The 14820-nt window shown below is 46.7% G+C and overlaps 1 protein-coding gene across 3 annotated transcripts in view; it reads right to left on the bottom strand.

The window, feature by feature from the left end:
• The window catches only part of ADAM10 (ADAM metallopeptidase domain 10), a 127679-nt gene that overhangs the window by 71703 nt on the left and 41156 nt on the right, over positions 1-14820 (bottom strand). Inside the window, exon 1 of one of the 3 annotated variants that reach the window (XM_073303752.1) lies at positions 1483-1632. The exons of the other annotated variants lie outside the window; for them this stretch is intronic. The gene's annotated coding sequence lies outside the window, so the exon portion shown is untranslated. Of the gene's footprint in view, positions 1-1482; positions 1633-14820 lie in introns of those variants that run through there. 3 annotated transcript variants of the gene reach the window in all.

The following is a 14820-nucleotide window of genomic DNA, read 5'->3' as shown; positions in this document are numbered from 1 at the left end:
ACACATTAATAAAAATGAACTTATCCATCAAAACAGTCAGTGGTTTGGACTAATTTCAAGTGAAAATTGAAGGGAATCTAAAGAGTTCCACTGAATGGTAAGGAAAAACCCCTCAAAATTCTACTTGCCAAATAAGGCTCATTCCCATCCTGAGCTTAAGTGATTGTCAGATAATTTATATGTTCCAAAGTTATGCCTGTAGCGGAGATGAAGACTTCTTACTCTGCAGTACCACCAGCACATTAAGAACATTTTAACTGAAAATGTGAATACTGGAATAAGACCAGTATGTTTTAGAATTAAAAATGTCCTTACTAATTGTCTCATCGTGACCAGCCTTTCCCTCTCCCCTTCACTGAAGAGGCTCTCTAAACTGTCAGTATTGTCAGGATGCGCACCCTTTTGCAACAGCATCTACTTTTGCGGCAGTAAGGTTATGGCATCCAGAAATTAATCTTGTTCCATGTTAACCCAGTGGTAACTGGAGTCCAGGGTACCATGCCTGAATGTAGTTGGGCTGTTCAGTAGTATATAATTAAAGGGGCTAATCCCCATTGCCACAGGCCTATAGTCTGAACTCAAGATAATTTGCTGAACGTTTTTCTTACCCAGCTTGTTCTAGCAAACTTGTTTAAGATTTATCAATTAAAAGCATTGATTTGGCTGTATGGTAACTACACTGCCACTTTTTTGGCTTAGTATGATTATTTTGCCTTCCTACTCTGCTTGCCCACTCTTCTGACTCCACTGCTAAAGGCAGCCATACAGTGCTGACTACACTGGCCAATTGGAGCCACTACATTCAGAAACATGCAGGATGAGCACAAAAAGCAGAGAACTGCTGCCACCAACAATTCCTGTCAGTCTCCTGGGGAGCAACTGCACTGCACCCACTGCAAACAGCATCCACTGGTCACTCAGGGCCCAACTGTGCAAGCCATCCCATAGGTGCCCTCTGTTGTCAGTGCTGACCAATGAAAATACCATTAGAAATACTCAATTAGGTGAGCACATTAAAAAATTGTTCAAAACATTTGGTTTAAGATAGGATTCTAGTTTTTGAAAATTTGCATTTTTGACAGTTATCAGATGTAGCCATCCTTACTTGTAAGTCAAAGACTGAAGCAAACGTATAGATGGTATTTTGCTACTGAAGTTTAAACCTTTTTATAATAGATATTAAATACTGAAATAGGGTCTTAAATAATCTTTGAATCAAATTAATCTTACAGACCACAAAAATATCCACAGGTCTAACCATGTGAAAGGCCTTTCGACTTACACACACTTAAAAATTAAAAACTGTCATATATCACGTGTTTTAAAAACGGCTTTTTTCTAAAAGGCTACACATTCCAACAGAAGCTAATTCAGACACTTGACTTCAAACGGAATTATACGAAATGATTTGCAATAAAAATCTGAAAAAATCTTAGATTAGTGATAAACTGTGGAGCCTTTGAAAAACTGTTTTGAGTGTACCTGTAATATGATTTAGTAATATGCAGATGTAGTCATTTGTCCTCAGAAAGCACTTGAAAAATCCACTTGTTCACTCACCCATGGTGAGTAGCAATCTTTCCCAGGGGAGTGTCATCAATTTTTGCAGAATCTATGCGGGGGGGGGGGGGGGGGGGTTAGTGGGTGTGGATGACAGACTGATGGAACAAGTTAGAAAAAAAAAGTATAAGGAAGAGATAGTAAATTACCTTTTTTAAATTCATTAAGTAGAAAGCTAATTGACAGTACAGTTAAACAGAAGACAGTTTATTATTCCTTTGAATATGCATGGGTCTTGGTTATACCTGTATTTTTCACCCTGATTGGCAGACTTAATTCTGGGACTATGAGGTGTGAAGTAAATTTTTCAAATCCTGTCCTAAATTAAAATAATCAATTATTAATTAATGTCTAGCACAATAAACTCACCCTATAATAGAACTTCAGAGTTACCTATTTAAGATTATATTTGTTCTGCTGTTGGTATGTTGGCAATGTCTATGCTGAGAAGAGTCCTTTCCTTTTTCCCTGAAAGGCAATTTACCATTACTCTTCAATTTTTGGGACAGTTTCATTCCTTTGATCAAAGTTTCTACCTTTTTCAACGCAAGGTCAGGGACCCTACAGGAGCAAGGAGTTGAGCCAACACAAGAACTCAAGTAGATTTATAGTCCAGTTTGACAAAAAGAAAAGGAGTACTTGTGGCACCCTAGAGACTAATAAATTTATCTGAGCATAAGCTTTCGTGAGCTACAGCTCACTTCATTGGATGCAGTCCAGTTTGGAAGTTGCAACCTCAGGAGTTAATATGACAAAATACAGCTTCCTACGTTTAAGTTGCAGACTTCATGAAAGATTCAATCTTCCACTCGAGAATCATGAATTACCTTACAATGATCATTTGAGATTAAGGGATAAATCTGATTTACAAGATTGCTGTAGAAGCCTAGCTTTTCTTTCAACCTTATAATTAAATGTAATATTAATAGCTCATCTTAAGTGATCATTCTCCTTACAGTGTGTATGATAACACCCATTTTTTCATGTTCTGTGTGTATATAAATCTCCCCACTGTATTTTCCACTGAATGCATCCGATGAAGTGAGCTGTAGCTCACGGAAGCTTATGCTCGAATAAATTGGTTAGTCTCTAAGGTGCTACAAGTACTCCTTTTCTTTTTGCAAATACAGACTAACACGGCTGTTACTCTGAAACCTGTCATTATGAAAAAAGGGTTTGAAACTACTGCTGGAGGGTTTATTAAAGGAAAGTGATCATAACAATAAGGCAATATTTGTGATCAAAAAGAAGTCTGTTAGAAAGTAAAATATTGCCAGTGAGATGGAGACCAATATCCCATATTAAGAGGTAAGGCATATAATGGAGTAAGTTAAACTCCTTTACAATCAAACTCCCTTACACATACTTACCCTCACATATCAGCAAATCAGTGTAAGTTACATTGGGGGTTCACAAACTCTTTCTTTCTGAGGCCCCCCCCAACATTCTATAAAAACTCCATGGCCCACCTGTGCCACAACAACTGTTTTTCTGCATATAAAAGCCAGAGCCAACATTAGGGGGTAGCAAGCAGGGCAGCTGTCCGGGACCCCACGCCACAGGGGGCACTGCAAAGCTAAAATTGTTCAATCTTTGGCTTCAGCCCCGGGTGATGGGGCTTGGGGTCCCAGACTGCAATCCTGCATGGCGGGGCTTTGGCTTTCTGCCCTGGGCCCTAGTGAGTCTAATGCTAGCCAGGTTTGGTAGACCACCTGAAACCAGCCTGCAGATCCCTGGTTGAGAACCACTGAGTTACACCATATTGGAGTCCCTCTAGTGTCTCATTATTTCTGAATTCACTACCCTCCCAATAGGATACCGAGAGCATTAGGGGACCTACCTGAATGAGAATCAACTGGGTTTGCAAATCCTGGGCATATAAAAATAATTGTAGGCAGGTTAATTTTAAGTCTAACCTGTACTTCTTGCACATGCAATTTTTCATTTTCTCCTATTTCAGACCTTGAAAAAATAAAATAAGTTTTGTACTGTCTGCAAGGCAGCAATGTCAACTGATCTAAACAAAAAGATTTATGATTCTAAAGATTTAACAGGTTTCCATATGTTACTCTGAACGGTCTTAATTTCCCTACTGAGCTGGTGTTTTATTATGTGTTAATTTTAAATCTCAAGCATTAAAGCTGCCAAACAAATGGTACTTAGGTGATTATCCAATTATAAAAACTTATTGTAGTATCTGTTCCTGAAGTTGCAAAAGGTTTTCTTTATTTGGTAAACTTATCGTATAAGAGCTTGTTTTAATTTGTATTTACAAGTTAAGTGCTTTGTGTGGTTGTGGTGTACTGTGCATTTTGTTTTAGTACAAATATTGAAGTAGTAAGTTGTCAGAAAAACTATACACAGTAGTGAAAAAACGGTTACTTACTTTCTCGTAACTGTTGTTCGAGATGTGTGTTCACCTCCATTCCACATTAGGTGTGCGCGCGCGCTGCAAGCACAAGCATCGGAAACTTTTCCCCTTAGTGGCTCCCGTTGGGCCGGCAGGGCCCCCCGAGTGGCGCCACTGCGCTGTGAATATATACCCCTGCCGGCCCGACCCCCTCCAGTTCCTTCTTGCCGAGGGGTAGGAGGGTGGGTGGTGGCATGGACGTGAACAACACATCTCGAAGAACAACAGTTATGAGAAAGTAACCGTTTTTTCTTCGAGTGCTTGTTCACGTCCATTCCATATTAGGTGAATCACAAGCTTACCTCTAGAGGAGGGTGGGAGTCATGGAGTAACTGATCCGACGACTGCTCTGCCTCCTGCCACGTCCTCTCTGGCCTGCTGGTTGACCGTGCAGTGGGTCATGAAGGTGTGCACCAAGAACCAGGTGGCTGCTCTGCAGATCTCCTGGATCGAGACCTACACTAGGAAAGCCATGGAAGTCGCTTGCACCCTGGTCGAGTGAGCAGTGATCACCGGGACCGGAACACCCGCGAGCTCATAGCATGCCCAGATGCAGATTGTAATCCAAGACGAGATCCGCTGCACTGACACCGGGAGGCCTTTCATCCTCTCAGCTATGCCCACGAACAGCTGCGCGGATTTTCAAAAGGGCTTGGTGCGCTCCAAATAGAAGCGCTCGATGGACATCCCAGGCTGCGGTGACTAGGATCTGTATGCGGTTTTGGAAAAAACACCGGCAGACAAATGTCCTGGCCCAAATGGAATTGTGAGACCACCTTAGGGAGGAACTTGGGGTGCGGTCAGAGCTGCACCTTATCCTTGTGAAATACTGTATATGGTGGCTCAGAGGTGAGAGCCCTCAGCTCAGATACCCTTCTGGCCGAGGTAATGACCACCAGAAATGCCACCTTCCAGGAAAGGTGGAGGAGGGAGCAGGTAGCGAGGGGCTCGAAAGTGGGTCCCATGAGCTTAGAGAGGGCCAAGTTAAGGTTCCATGGAGGGACTGGGGGCGTGAGTACGGAAACATCCTCTCCAATCCTTTAAGGAACCGTCTCACCACTGGGTGGGAAAACACCAAGCCCCCCGAAAACCCCGGATGGAAGGCCGAGATGGCCGCCAGGTGCACTCTGAGTGAGGACGGGGCCAGCCCCTGTTGCTTGAGGTGCAGGAGGTACTCTAGGATGGCTTGCACCGGGGCCTGGCATGGCTGCACCTGTCGGGACTCTCACCAACACGAGAACCTTTTCCACTTGGCCATATAGGTAGCCCTGGTAGGGGGCTTTCTGCTGCCAAGCAGAATCTGCTGCACGGGAAGGGAGCACTGGCTCGCCAGGGCGTTTAGCCACAGAGCCTCCAAGCCGTCAGGTGCAGTGATTGTAGGTCGGGGTGGAGAAGCCGTCTGCTCTCCTGTGTAATGAGGTCCTGGTGTAGGGGCAGGACTACTGGGGCCTCCATTGACAGCTCTAGGAGCTATGTGTACCAGTGCTGGCTGGCCCAGGCTCGGGCGATGAGGATCACCGCCGCCCTGTCCCTGTGCACCTTGAGCAGGACATTGTGCACCAAGGGGAGCGGGGAGAAGGCATACATCAAGTCCCCTCTCCACGGGAATCGCAAACATGTCCGCAAGCGAGCCCGGGCTGCGGCCCTGGAACAAGCAGAACCGCAGGACTGGGTGTTGGCCCTGATGGCAAACAGGTCTACCCGGGGAAACCCCCGCCTGCTGAAGAGCGAAAGCACGACGTCCGCCCTGAGCGTCCACTCGGGCATGTGGTACGTCCTGCTCTGGGAGTCCGCCAGCTCTTTTTGTACCCCTGGGAGATAGGACACCTCGAAGTGAATTGCATGTGCTATGCAAAGGTCCCAGAGGAGGAGAGCCTTGCGACAGAGTGGCAAGGAACGAGCCACGCCATGCTTGTTTATATAAAACATGGCAGTAGTGTTGTCTGTCAGAACTGTCACGCTGTGATCACTCAGAGTGGTGTGAAAGGTCTGGCAGGTGAGACGAACCACCCTGAGCTCCTTCACATTGATATGGAATGACCGCTCTGCTCTGGACCGCAACCCCCTGCGTCATGAGGTCCCCCAGGTAAGCCCCCCACCTGTGGTCTGAAACATCCGTCACCAGTGTCAGGTCTGGTTGTGGGGCAGCAAAGGGGATACCTTCACAAACCACAGGCTGGGACTGCCATCACAGCAGGGAGTCCAGCACATCCCTTGGCGCTGTCACTACCAAGTCCTCAGATCGGCCCACTAGAAGCCAGTCGTCGAGGTACGGATACACCCGGATTCTCTGCCTCTGTAAGAAGGCCGCCACCACCGCCATGCACTTCATGAACACCCTTGGGGCCACAGCTAGACCGAACGGGAGAACTGCAAACTGGTAATGTTCTTGGCCCACGGTGAAGCGTAGGAACCGTCGATGTGCTGGGTGGATGGCGATATGAAAGTACGCGTCCTTCATGTTGAGGGCAGCATACCAGTCCCCCAGATCCAGGGAAGGGATGATGGTGCCCAGAGAGACCATGTGGAACCGGGCCTTGACCAGGAACTTGTTGAGCCTGCACAGGTCTAGGATGGGGCGAAGGCCCCCTTTGGCCTTGGGGACGAGGAAGTACCGGAGGTAGAGCCCCTTCCCCCTTAGGCCATGCAGCACCGCCTCTACCGCCGCCGCCTCTAGCAGCGAGAGGACTTCCTTCTCTAGGAGATGCTCATGAGAGGGGTCCCTGAAGAGGGATGGGGAAAGGGGGTGGGAGGGAGGCGAACTGCAGCAAGTACCTGTTCCATACCGTACCGTGAGTAAGACCCAACCTGTCTGACGTAATGGTGGACCATGCACGGGAGAAACGGGACAGATGGTTCAGAAAACAAAGGGACAGATCCGGTGACTGGTCTGGTACGCTGTCCCTGAGCACACCTTCAAAAGCCTGGCTTAGTGCCCGGCTGGGGTTTGTGCTGGCCTTGGTTCTGGCCTGGCGCATTATTGTTACTATTGTTGCGCTGTCGCCTGTTATCCCTGCCTCGCCTACGGTAAGGCTCGTGCCGAAGGCGAGGCTGGTACTGGCGTTGAGGGGGAGGCTGCAGCTTAAAGGGCTTCTTCTGGATCGCTGGGGTGTGCATACCCAGCAACTTAAGTGTAGCTCGCGAGTCCTTGACGCTGTGCAGCCTCATGTCTGTCTGGTCCGAGAAGAGCCCTGACCCTTTGAAGGGGAGGTCCTGGAGTGCATTCTGGATCTTGGGCGGCAGGCCTGACTCCTGGAGCTACGCCAAGCGCCTCTTGACCACCCCCTGACCCGACTGTTCTAGCCGCTGCGTCTGCCGAATCCAGGGAGGCCTGGAGAGAGGTCTTGGCTACTGCCTTGCCCTCGTCCACCAGGGCTGTGAACTCCTGTTGGGAACCTTGCGGGAGGTTGTCCTTAAACTTCACCACCACCGCACAGGAGTTGAAATTGTGCCTGTTGAGGATGGCCTGCTGGTTCGCAGTCCTCAACTGAAGGCCCGCAGATGAGTACATCTTTCTACCAAAAAGGTCTAGGCATTTCGCCTCCTTGGCCTTAGTGGCCAGGGCCTGCTGTCCATGGCGCTCCCTTTCATTTACCGCTGAGACCACTAGGGAGCATGGACTCGGGGTGGCAGAACAGAAACTCATAGCCTTTAGAAGGGGCAAAATATTTATGCTCCACTCCCTTGGCTGTTGGAGTGCCGGAGGCTGGGGTCTGCCATACAGTCGTCTTGTAGTTGGACTGAATGGTCTTAATGAGCGGGAGTGCTATTCTGGATGGACCTTTGGGGCTCAAAATGTCCACCATGGGGTCCTCCTGCTCAACTGTCTCCTTGGCCTGCAAACCCAAGTTCTGGGCAACCCTGCGCAGCAATTCCTGGTGGGCTCTATGGTCTATCGGTGGAAGGCCGGACACCTCTGAACCCACCACCGCCGTATTCGGGGAAGACGAGGAGGTTAAGCTGCTGCTCAACCCCCTCCAGTTGGTCTTCCTGCTGCCCTTCTCCCGTGGGAAGGGCTTCCGGCTCAGGCCGGGGCCGGAGTCCATGGGATAGCACCAGACTCTGTGCCAGTCTCTCCCATTTATCCTGCGGGGAAGCTGGAGGTCTGGAAACTGTAGCCTCCAGCACCTTCTGGAATCAGTGCAGGGACCAGGACCGCTGCACTGAGTAACTTGCCCTTGACACTCCTGATAGGCCCAGGGGGTCCAGAAGGGCCAATGGCCTGGCGGCCCCCATTGGGGTTGCCAGCCCACCTGAGGGTCCCTGCTGCCTGGGGCCCGGTGCAGCTAGCTATAGTGGCCAGAGTCGGTGCCAGACTGCAGCGATGCCGATCACAAAGGCCATGGCGGTGCCAATGATCTGCACCGGGGGAGAACGAGCAGCTCCTGGCTGAGCGGGAGCAGTACCGGTATCCCCGGGACCGGGACTGTCTGCAGGAGTCCTCTGGCAAGGTCTGTCTCAGCACCAGGAGGAGTTGGTCTCTGGGTGGTGCCAGAGTGTGGCGTGCCCCTTCCGATGCCTCCCTGCGCTGACTCACTGCTGGTGCCACAACCTCCTTCTGGGCCGCTGGCAACTGTGAGTCTGCGGAGTCGGAGCTCGACCGGGACCAACTTCGGGAGCGGTGCTGGGACGGTGTCCTTGAGTAGCACACCACTGCTAGCTTACCCCTCGATAGCACCCAAGACATAGGTGTCGGAGGGTTCTCCCCATATGGGAGGGGGCTCGCCACCGACAGCTCGATGAGGTCCTTTACAGCCTCAAAGGTGCCAGGCGTACAGGGCTGATCCATTATGCCCTATAGCCCATTGTCCGCACTGAGCTCACTTAGGTCCGGGCTTGGTGGGACTTGTGCTGCCGGGATCGCCGGTGTCAGAGCCGGTGCCTCGGCCTTCCTGCTCTTATCGGCGCTCGGTGCCTTGGAAGGTGCCAGCCTCCTATGTGGGGAATGACCGCGCCTTCATTTTGGCTGCGCAGGGGACGGCACCGGGGAGGACGAGTGGTGCCGGGGCCTAGCCTGGCACTCTGGGGCCAACAGTTTATGGTGCTTAGCTGGTGCTGGGTCTCTTGATGGCTCCGCGGCACTATGCACTGAGGAAGCCTGAGCCAGCATTGGGCACTCTGGGCCTGGTGGCTGCAATGCACCCTCCATCAACAGCTGCTTTAGACAAAAGCCTCTTTCTTTCCTTGTTCTTGGCTTAAACGCCTCGCAAATCCTACACCCTTCAGTTTGATGTCCGTCCCTCAGGCAACGTAGACATGAGTCATGTGGGTCACTAACTGGCATAGGTTTGCGGCATGTGGCGCAAGCCTTGAAGCCGTGGGCCTGCGGCATGCCCTGCAGCAGGTGCTAGAAGCCTCCAAGCACCTAATGACTTAAGTGTCCACAATAGGTATGTTAACAAACTGATAACAGCTACTCTAAAGGCTAAGGGACTGCTCTTCTACGAGAGGGAGAGAGAGAGAGATTGTTCCAATGCTGCCACAGACGGTAAGAAGGAACTGGAGGGGGTCGGGCCAGCAGGGGTATATATGCACAGCGCAGTGGTGCCACTCGGGGGGCCCTGCCAGGAGCTGTTAAGGGGAAAGTTTCCGACGCTCAGGCAGACAGCGCACGCACACCTAAACGTGAAATGGACATGAACAAGCACTCGAAGAAGAACAATAGTTATATACTGGACACTACTAGCAGAGACTACTTATCTAAATATCAGTTCAATTAAAATGACTCAAATGTAAAGAGATGTAAACGTCTTTGGTCTTAGTGTTATTAAGCAGAATTCTACAGATTAAAAGACAGATCACACTGAAGCCAGCCGCCCATACTTGAATACTCTGATTCTTCACACATTGTTTTCCCACCAATGCCACCAGCAAGTTTTCTGGACACTGAGCTGAAGGGTATTTTGATTCTTCTCTATGCAGGGAACTGATAGCAGTTAAAAATCAAGTAATGAAGTAGTATTACAGCCCTAGCCTGTACATCAGATATTTCTGTAGAGAAAAACCAGCTCTAAATGCACCACGAGCCCAGGAGAGCAGTTACAATATGAGGTCCTCTGCATCTTCACCCACAAACAAGAACTTTTCTCAGCAGTAGCTTCTGATCCTCGAAAAGCCCCAGAAGGAAACAGAGCCACAGAAAACAAAAGTTTTGTAGGTGGTATCAGAGCTGTTCAATTAAGTTTATGAAACACCCATCTGGTATCGTTAGATTTTTGCTCTGGAAAAATTTCAGCAAGTTACAGCAATTAATTCATGAAGTTATTCTAAGCGTTCAAACCTTTATAAAGAATTATTTTGATAAGTGCATGTACATAAAAGCAGAAACTTTTTTTTTAAACTAATGCAAGAAAATGTAAACACAGCAAGGTATTGTTCTGAATTGGAATGTTAAACAAAAATTGAACAGCAAGTTGAAATTTAATTAGTTTTCAATATTTTGAAATATTCATAAATTAGTATTCCAATAATATTCTTTAATTTTCAATAAATATTTTGAGATACATTTACCATTAGCACAAGTGCAAAAGTGCTTCTCCCCATCTAAAAAGAATAGCTTTGTTCTCCTTACAAAAACATCTCGTGTAGAAAGTCTTTGGATAATTGCTTAGAATTACAATTTTTCATACTTCTGCAATATTTTAATGGTATGTTATAAAAGTCACTATGCCTAAGAAATAAGCCGAGGTCTTCAAAGTCAATTTAAAAGGGTAAAGCTTCTGAAATGAGAATTAAAGCACTGTAATAAAAACATATAGATGCGCCACACTTCTACAGGTTTCAGAGTAGCAGCCGTGTTAGTCTGTATCCGCAAAAAGAAAAAGGAGTACTTGTGGCACCTTAGAGACTAACCAATTTATTTGAGCATAAGCTTTCGTGAGCTACAGCTCACTTCATCGGATGATAGCTCACGAAAGCTCATGCTCAAATAAATTGGTTAGTCTCTAAGGTGCCACAAGTACTCCTTTTTCTTTTTGCGAATACAGACTAACACAGCTGTTACTCTGAAACCAAGCTAAGATAAGAATTCAGCCAGGGAATGAGGTTTTAATATAGAAATTCCCCCGCTAATGCCCCAGTCTTACAACTGGCTCCATGCAGGCAGACCACTACACACAGGCAGAGCCTTAAAGTAGGTCTACACTACAAACACTTCAGCAGCATGGCTGTGGTGCTGCAATGTAGACACTTGCTACAGCAACAGAAGGATTTCCATCGCTGTAGTAAATCTATCCCCTCAAAGGTGGTAGCGAGGTCTGTGGAAGAATTCTTCCATCAATCTAATGGTGTCTGTACTTGGGCTTATGCTATGTCTACATTGAAACCGCTTCAGCAGCACAATTGCAGCTATGCCACTGTAGCACTTCAGTTTAGACACTCACTACAGCGACATGGGGGTTCTCTCACTGCTGTTGTTAATCCTCCTCCCCCAATAAGTAGTAAGTAGGTTGATGGAAGAATTCTTCCATCAACTTAGCACCATCTACAACTGGGGTTAGGTCACCTAACCCCTACAGAGCTCAGGGTGTGGATTTTTCATGCTCCTCAGAAACGTGGCTGGGTTGACCTAAGTTTTAGGTGTAGACCAAGGACTTGTCTGGTGCAGCCCATTGCAGACTCAGGGTCTATGTTTCAAGACATTTCACCTAAACCCTACAAGCTCAAATGGGTCTGCACTCAAGATGACTTTTGCAAACAGATCATAAGAGACATCTTTTCTGGGTGGTATTTTTTTAAGTGCCAGTTTACTGTAGTTAAGTGGAGAGAGAGAATATTGCACAAAGTGTATTTACAATCTTTGCTAGCATGATTTAACAACAATCAGTGCTTAAACCTCTGAAACACACCAAGCAGTAATTTTTAACGTATATTCAGAACAGAGTTATGACTGAATATCAAAGAAATCAGTTCATACAATAGCAAATGTAAAAAACTGTAAACAGATTTATTCCATATTACCATAAAAATAAGTTTTGTATAAAACAAAATCTATATTCATAGTTAGGAATCCCAAGGCTGAATATGTGCCCTTAACCCATCCACCGACCTATGTACATAATGATTTCTTGATCCAATATCTGTTTACCTAAGTTGGCAAACGTCACCCACAACATTGAATTGCTCGTTTTTGTGGCTGAAACTCCAGCACCACCAGTTTTAAAGAGTGTCATAATTTTATAGCACTTAATTGTTTTGAATGCATTCTTAAACTAAAAGGCAAAGATTAAATATACACACAATGCTCAGTGTAGAAATTAACGTAAGAATTACCAGACCAGACATATCTAGTCCACTATTCAGCCTGCAGCAGCAGGCAGTACCGCATGTTTTAGGAGAAGGTGCAAAAATCCCAATTGGGCAATTTTGTACTAACCTGCTGTGATTATTTAGAGATCTACATAACACTTCTGAATTGTGGTTGATTTGATGAAGTTTCTGCATCACTAAATGTCTCAGGGGATGTATAGTCAGTCATCTGCTCTCAGGGCTGGTGTCATGTCTCTCCCAGACCAGGAGCAATGGATAGTCATCATCAAAAACAGCTCTTACTCAAGAGGGAGCACCTTAGGACAATGGAAATGCTGAAGCCTATGGGAACCTGTTCAACCAAGTTTGTTCACAGAGTGGGGGTTTGGAGCAGTGGCTTTTCTCCATAAGGGACACAAAAAACAGGGGATAGGCTACACTGAAAACTTACATCTGCACAGATCTCTCTCTCTCAGGATGTCAGAAACCCATCCTCAGAGATGTAGCTATGCCGACCTAACCCCCGGTTTAGACAGGGCTAGGTCAATGGAAGAGTTCTTCTGTCGATCTAGTTACTGCCTCTTGGGGAGGCCAATTAACTACAGCAACAAGAGAACCCCTCCCATCACTGTAGTGATTGTCTGCACTGAAACACTGCTGCTGTATAGCATATTAAGTGTAGATATAGCCTAGGGGCGGGTATAGCCCTTTAAAACCAGAAGCAGAAGAGAGAGAGAACGAGAACTATTTGACTGCGGGACACCAGATGCAGCTAGAGGAAACGGACTGCAGAGGTCAGACAGTGACTCCAGGATCTGGAAGAGAAGCCTGACCTGGAGGAATGGAGTCCTGGAACCACAGGAGGACACAGAATACAATCCCAAAGAATGCTGAAAAGTGTTGAGGAAACTGAGGCAAGGATTTTAGCGCAGATGTTTCTTGTTTTGCCTAGATCTGTACCTCTGATGCCATCTTATGTGAAGAGTGATAGATAAACTTGCCTACGGTTTCCAATACTATTTGCTTCAGCTATTAGATGTCTCTGAAGGGATAAACCATAAAAGCAGAGTGTCCACAACATTGGAATTCTGGGATGGATGTAGTTAAGCTACTGGAAAGTCTTGGGAAGATGATGCTAGTATCAGGGCCTAGGCAAGCAGGCAATATAGTCCCAGCTTGGAGAGAGGCCAGAGTTAGATGGAGGATCTTTACCCTGAGAGTGTGCTTAGAGACCCAAAGCCAGAGGTAGTGCTTGGAGTCTGCTCAGAAAGCCAAAACACACAGAAGTCCAGTGCTGAGATCTAAATTCAGCAGCCTGCTGAGCGTCTACAAGGAGCTCAACTAGAACTGTGACACCTGTCTGTGTAGCAAGTTTCCTCTTAACCCCTTCAGTAAGAAGTTGGCTTATGCCCTGAAGCACACAGATTTATATCCCTTCCGTACTTTTTTTTTTTAAAATCCTTTCTACGGTAACTGCAGATGTTCTAATGCTATCTTTTAAAGAAACCTGTCAGGTTCCTGGACTCAGTTACCTTATGGCACTGGAGTGCAACAGCCTAGTTTACAGTGGAAAGTATTTCAAAGATCACTATCTAAATTTTAAATTTAGCTATTTTCATCCAGTGGAGCTTTAAAATTATCATGTAGATAAAGCTACATATATGGATGACTTATCCACCATTGAAGATACTTGTGGTAAAACGCAGCAAATAACTATCAACATACTATGGTAATATTTAGAACATGGAATACCACACGAGCTAAATTTTTTAGGGAAGCAAAATGTAGTAAGAGATGATGGAATCTGTTTACAATACTGGTATTTTCTGGAGAGTGTCATTGATTATTTACTGATCACAAGTGGTCAATGTGAAACTGAGGATGTGTCCATATCAAATTATAAACCCCATGTTGTTTCAGGGGCTCTACTTTCCATTGCAATTATTTGGAGCATGACCTTCATGCTGCATTACAACCTCCTTTGTTGATTAGAGCATCCATTTTGTAGCAGCAGCATGACACCTAGCAGAAAGACTGTCTGAGAAGCTATGGCACAGCCATCAATGTTGAATGACTCTGCCCTATTGGAACAATGTGTTTTCTTCCAGTAGGGCCCTTGACTTTAAACGTCTCTATACACATAACAAAATAGGGAGGGGAGCTGAAGCACACAGGCAAGAGGGGGACTCTTCTAAGCAAGAGGCCAGACCATCGCAACATGCAAGAGTTCAGCAAACTTTTCCAGTCACCCCCTCCGCTAAGAGGGACCGCGGGTTAAGAGGGCCATGCTGAAATATCTTAAGATAGCTATATAAATATATACACACACACACACACACCCCAGAATTACATACATATTCACAGTGTCCCAAATACTGCAGGCCTAGCTGTTAATGGTGCTTTGCAAGAATATAAATTCAAATGTGTAATCTAATAAAAACACTACTACTACTACTACACAGGGGTGAAAGTAACTCAGGACACTTACTGGTATGGGGGCGGCTCTGGCCTCTAGAAGGGGCAGGGCTAGGGGTCAGTATCCCCCAGCCAGCCCTTCCAGGCTGCCTGGTCTGCGCTGCCTGGGGTTCCCGTGGCGATTTAAA

This window comes from Lepidochelys kempii, chromosome 10, assembly GCF_965140265.1.
Source record: "Lepidochelys kempii isolate rLepKem1 chromosome 10, rLepKem1.hap2, whole genome shotgun sequence".
Taxonomy (NCBI): Eukaryota; Metazoa; Chordata; order Testudines; family Cheloniidae; genus Lepidochelys; species Lepidochelys kempii.
The sequence above is the reverse complement of the archived record's forward strand: the minus strand, read 5'-3'. Positions and strand labels throughout refer to the sequence as shown.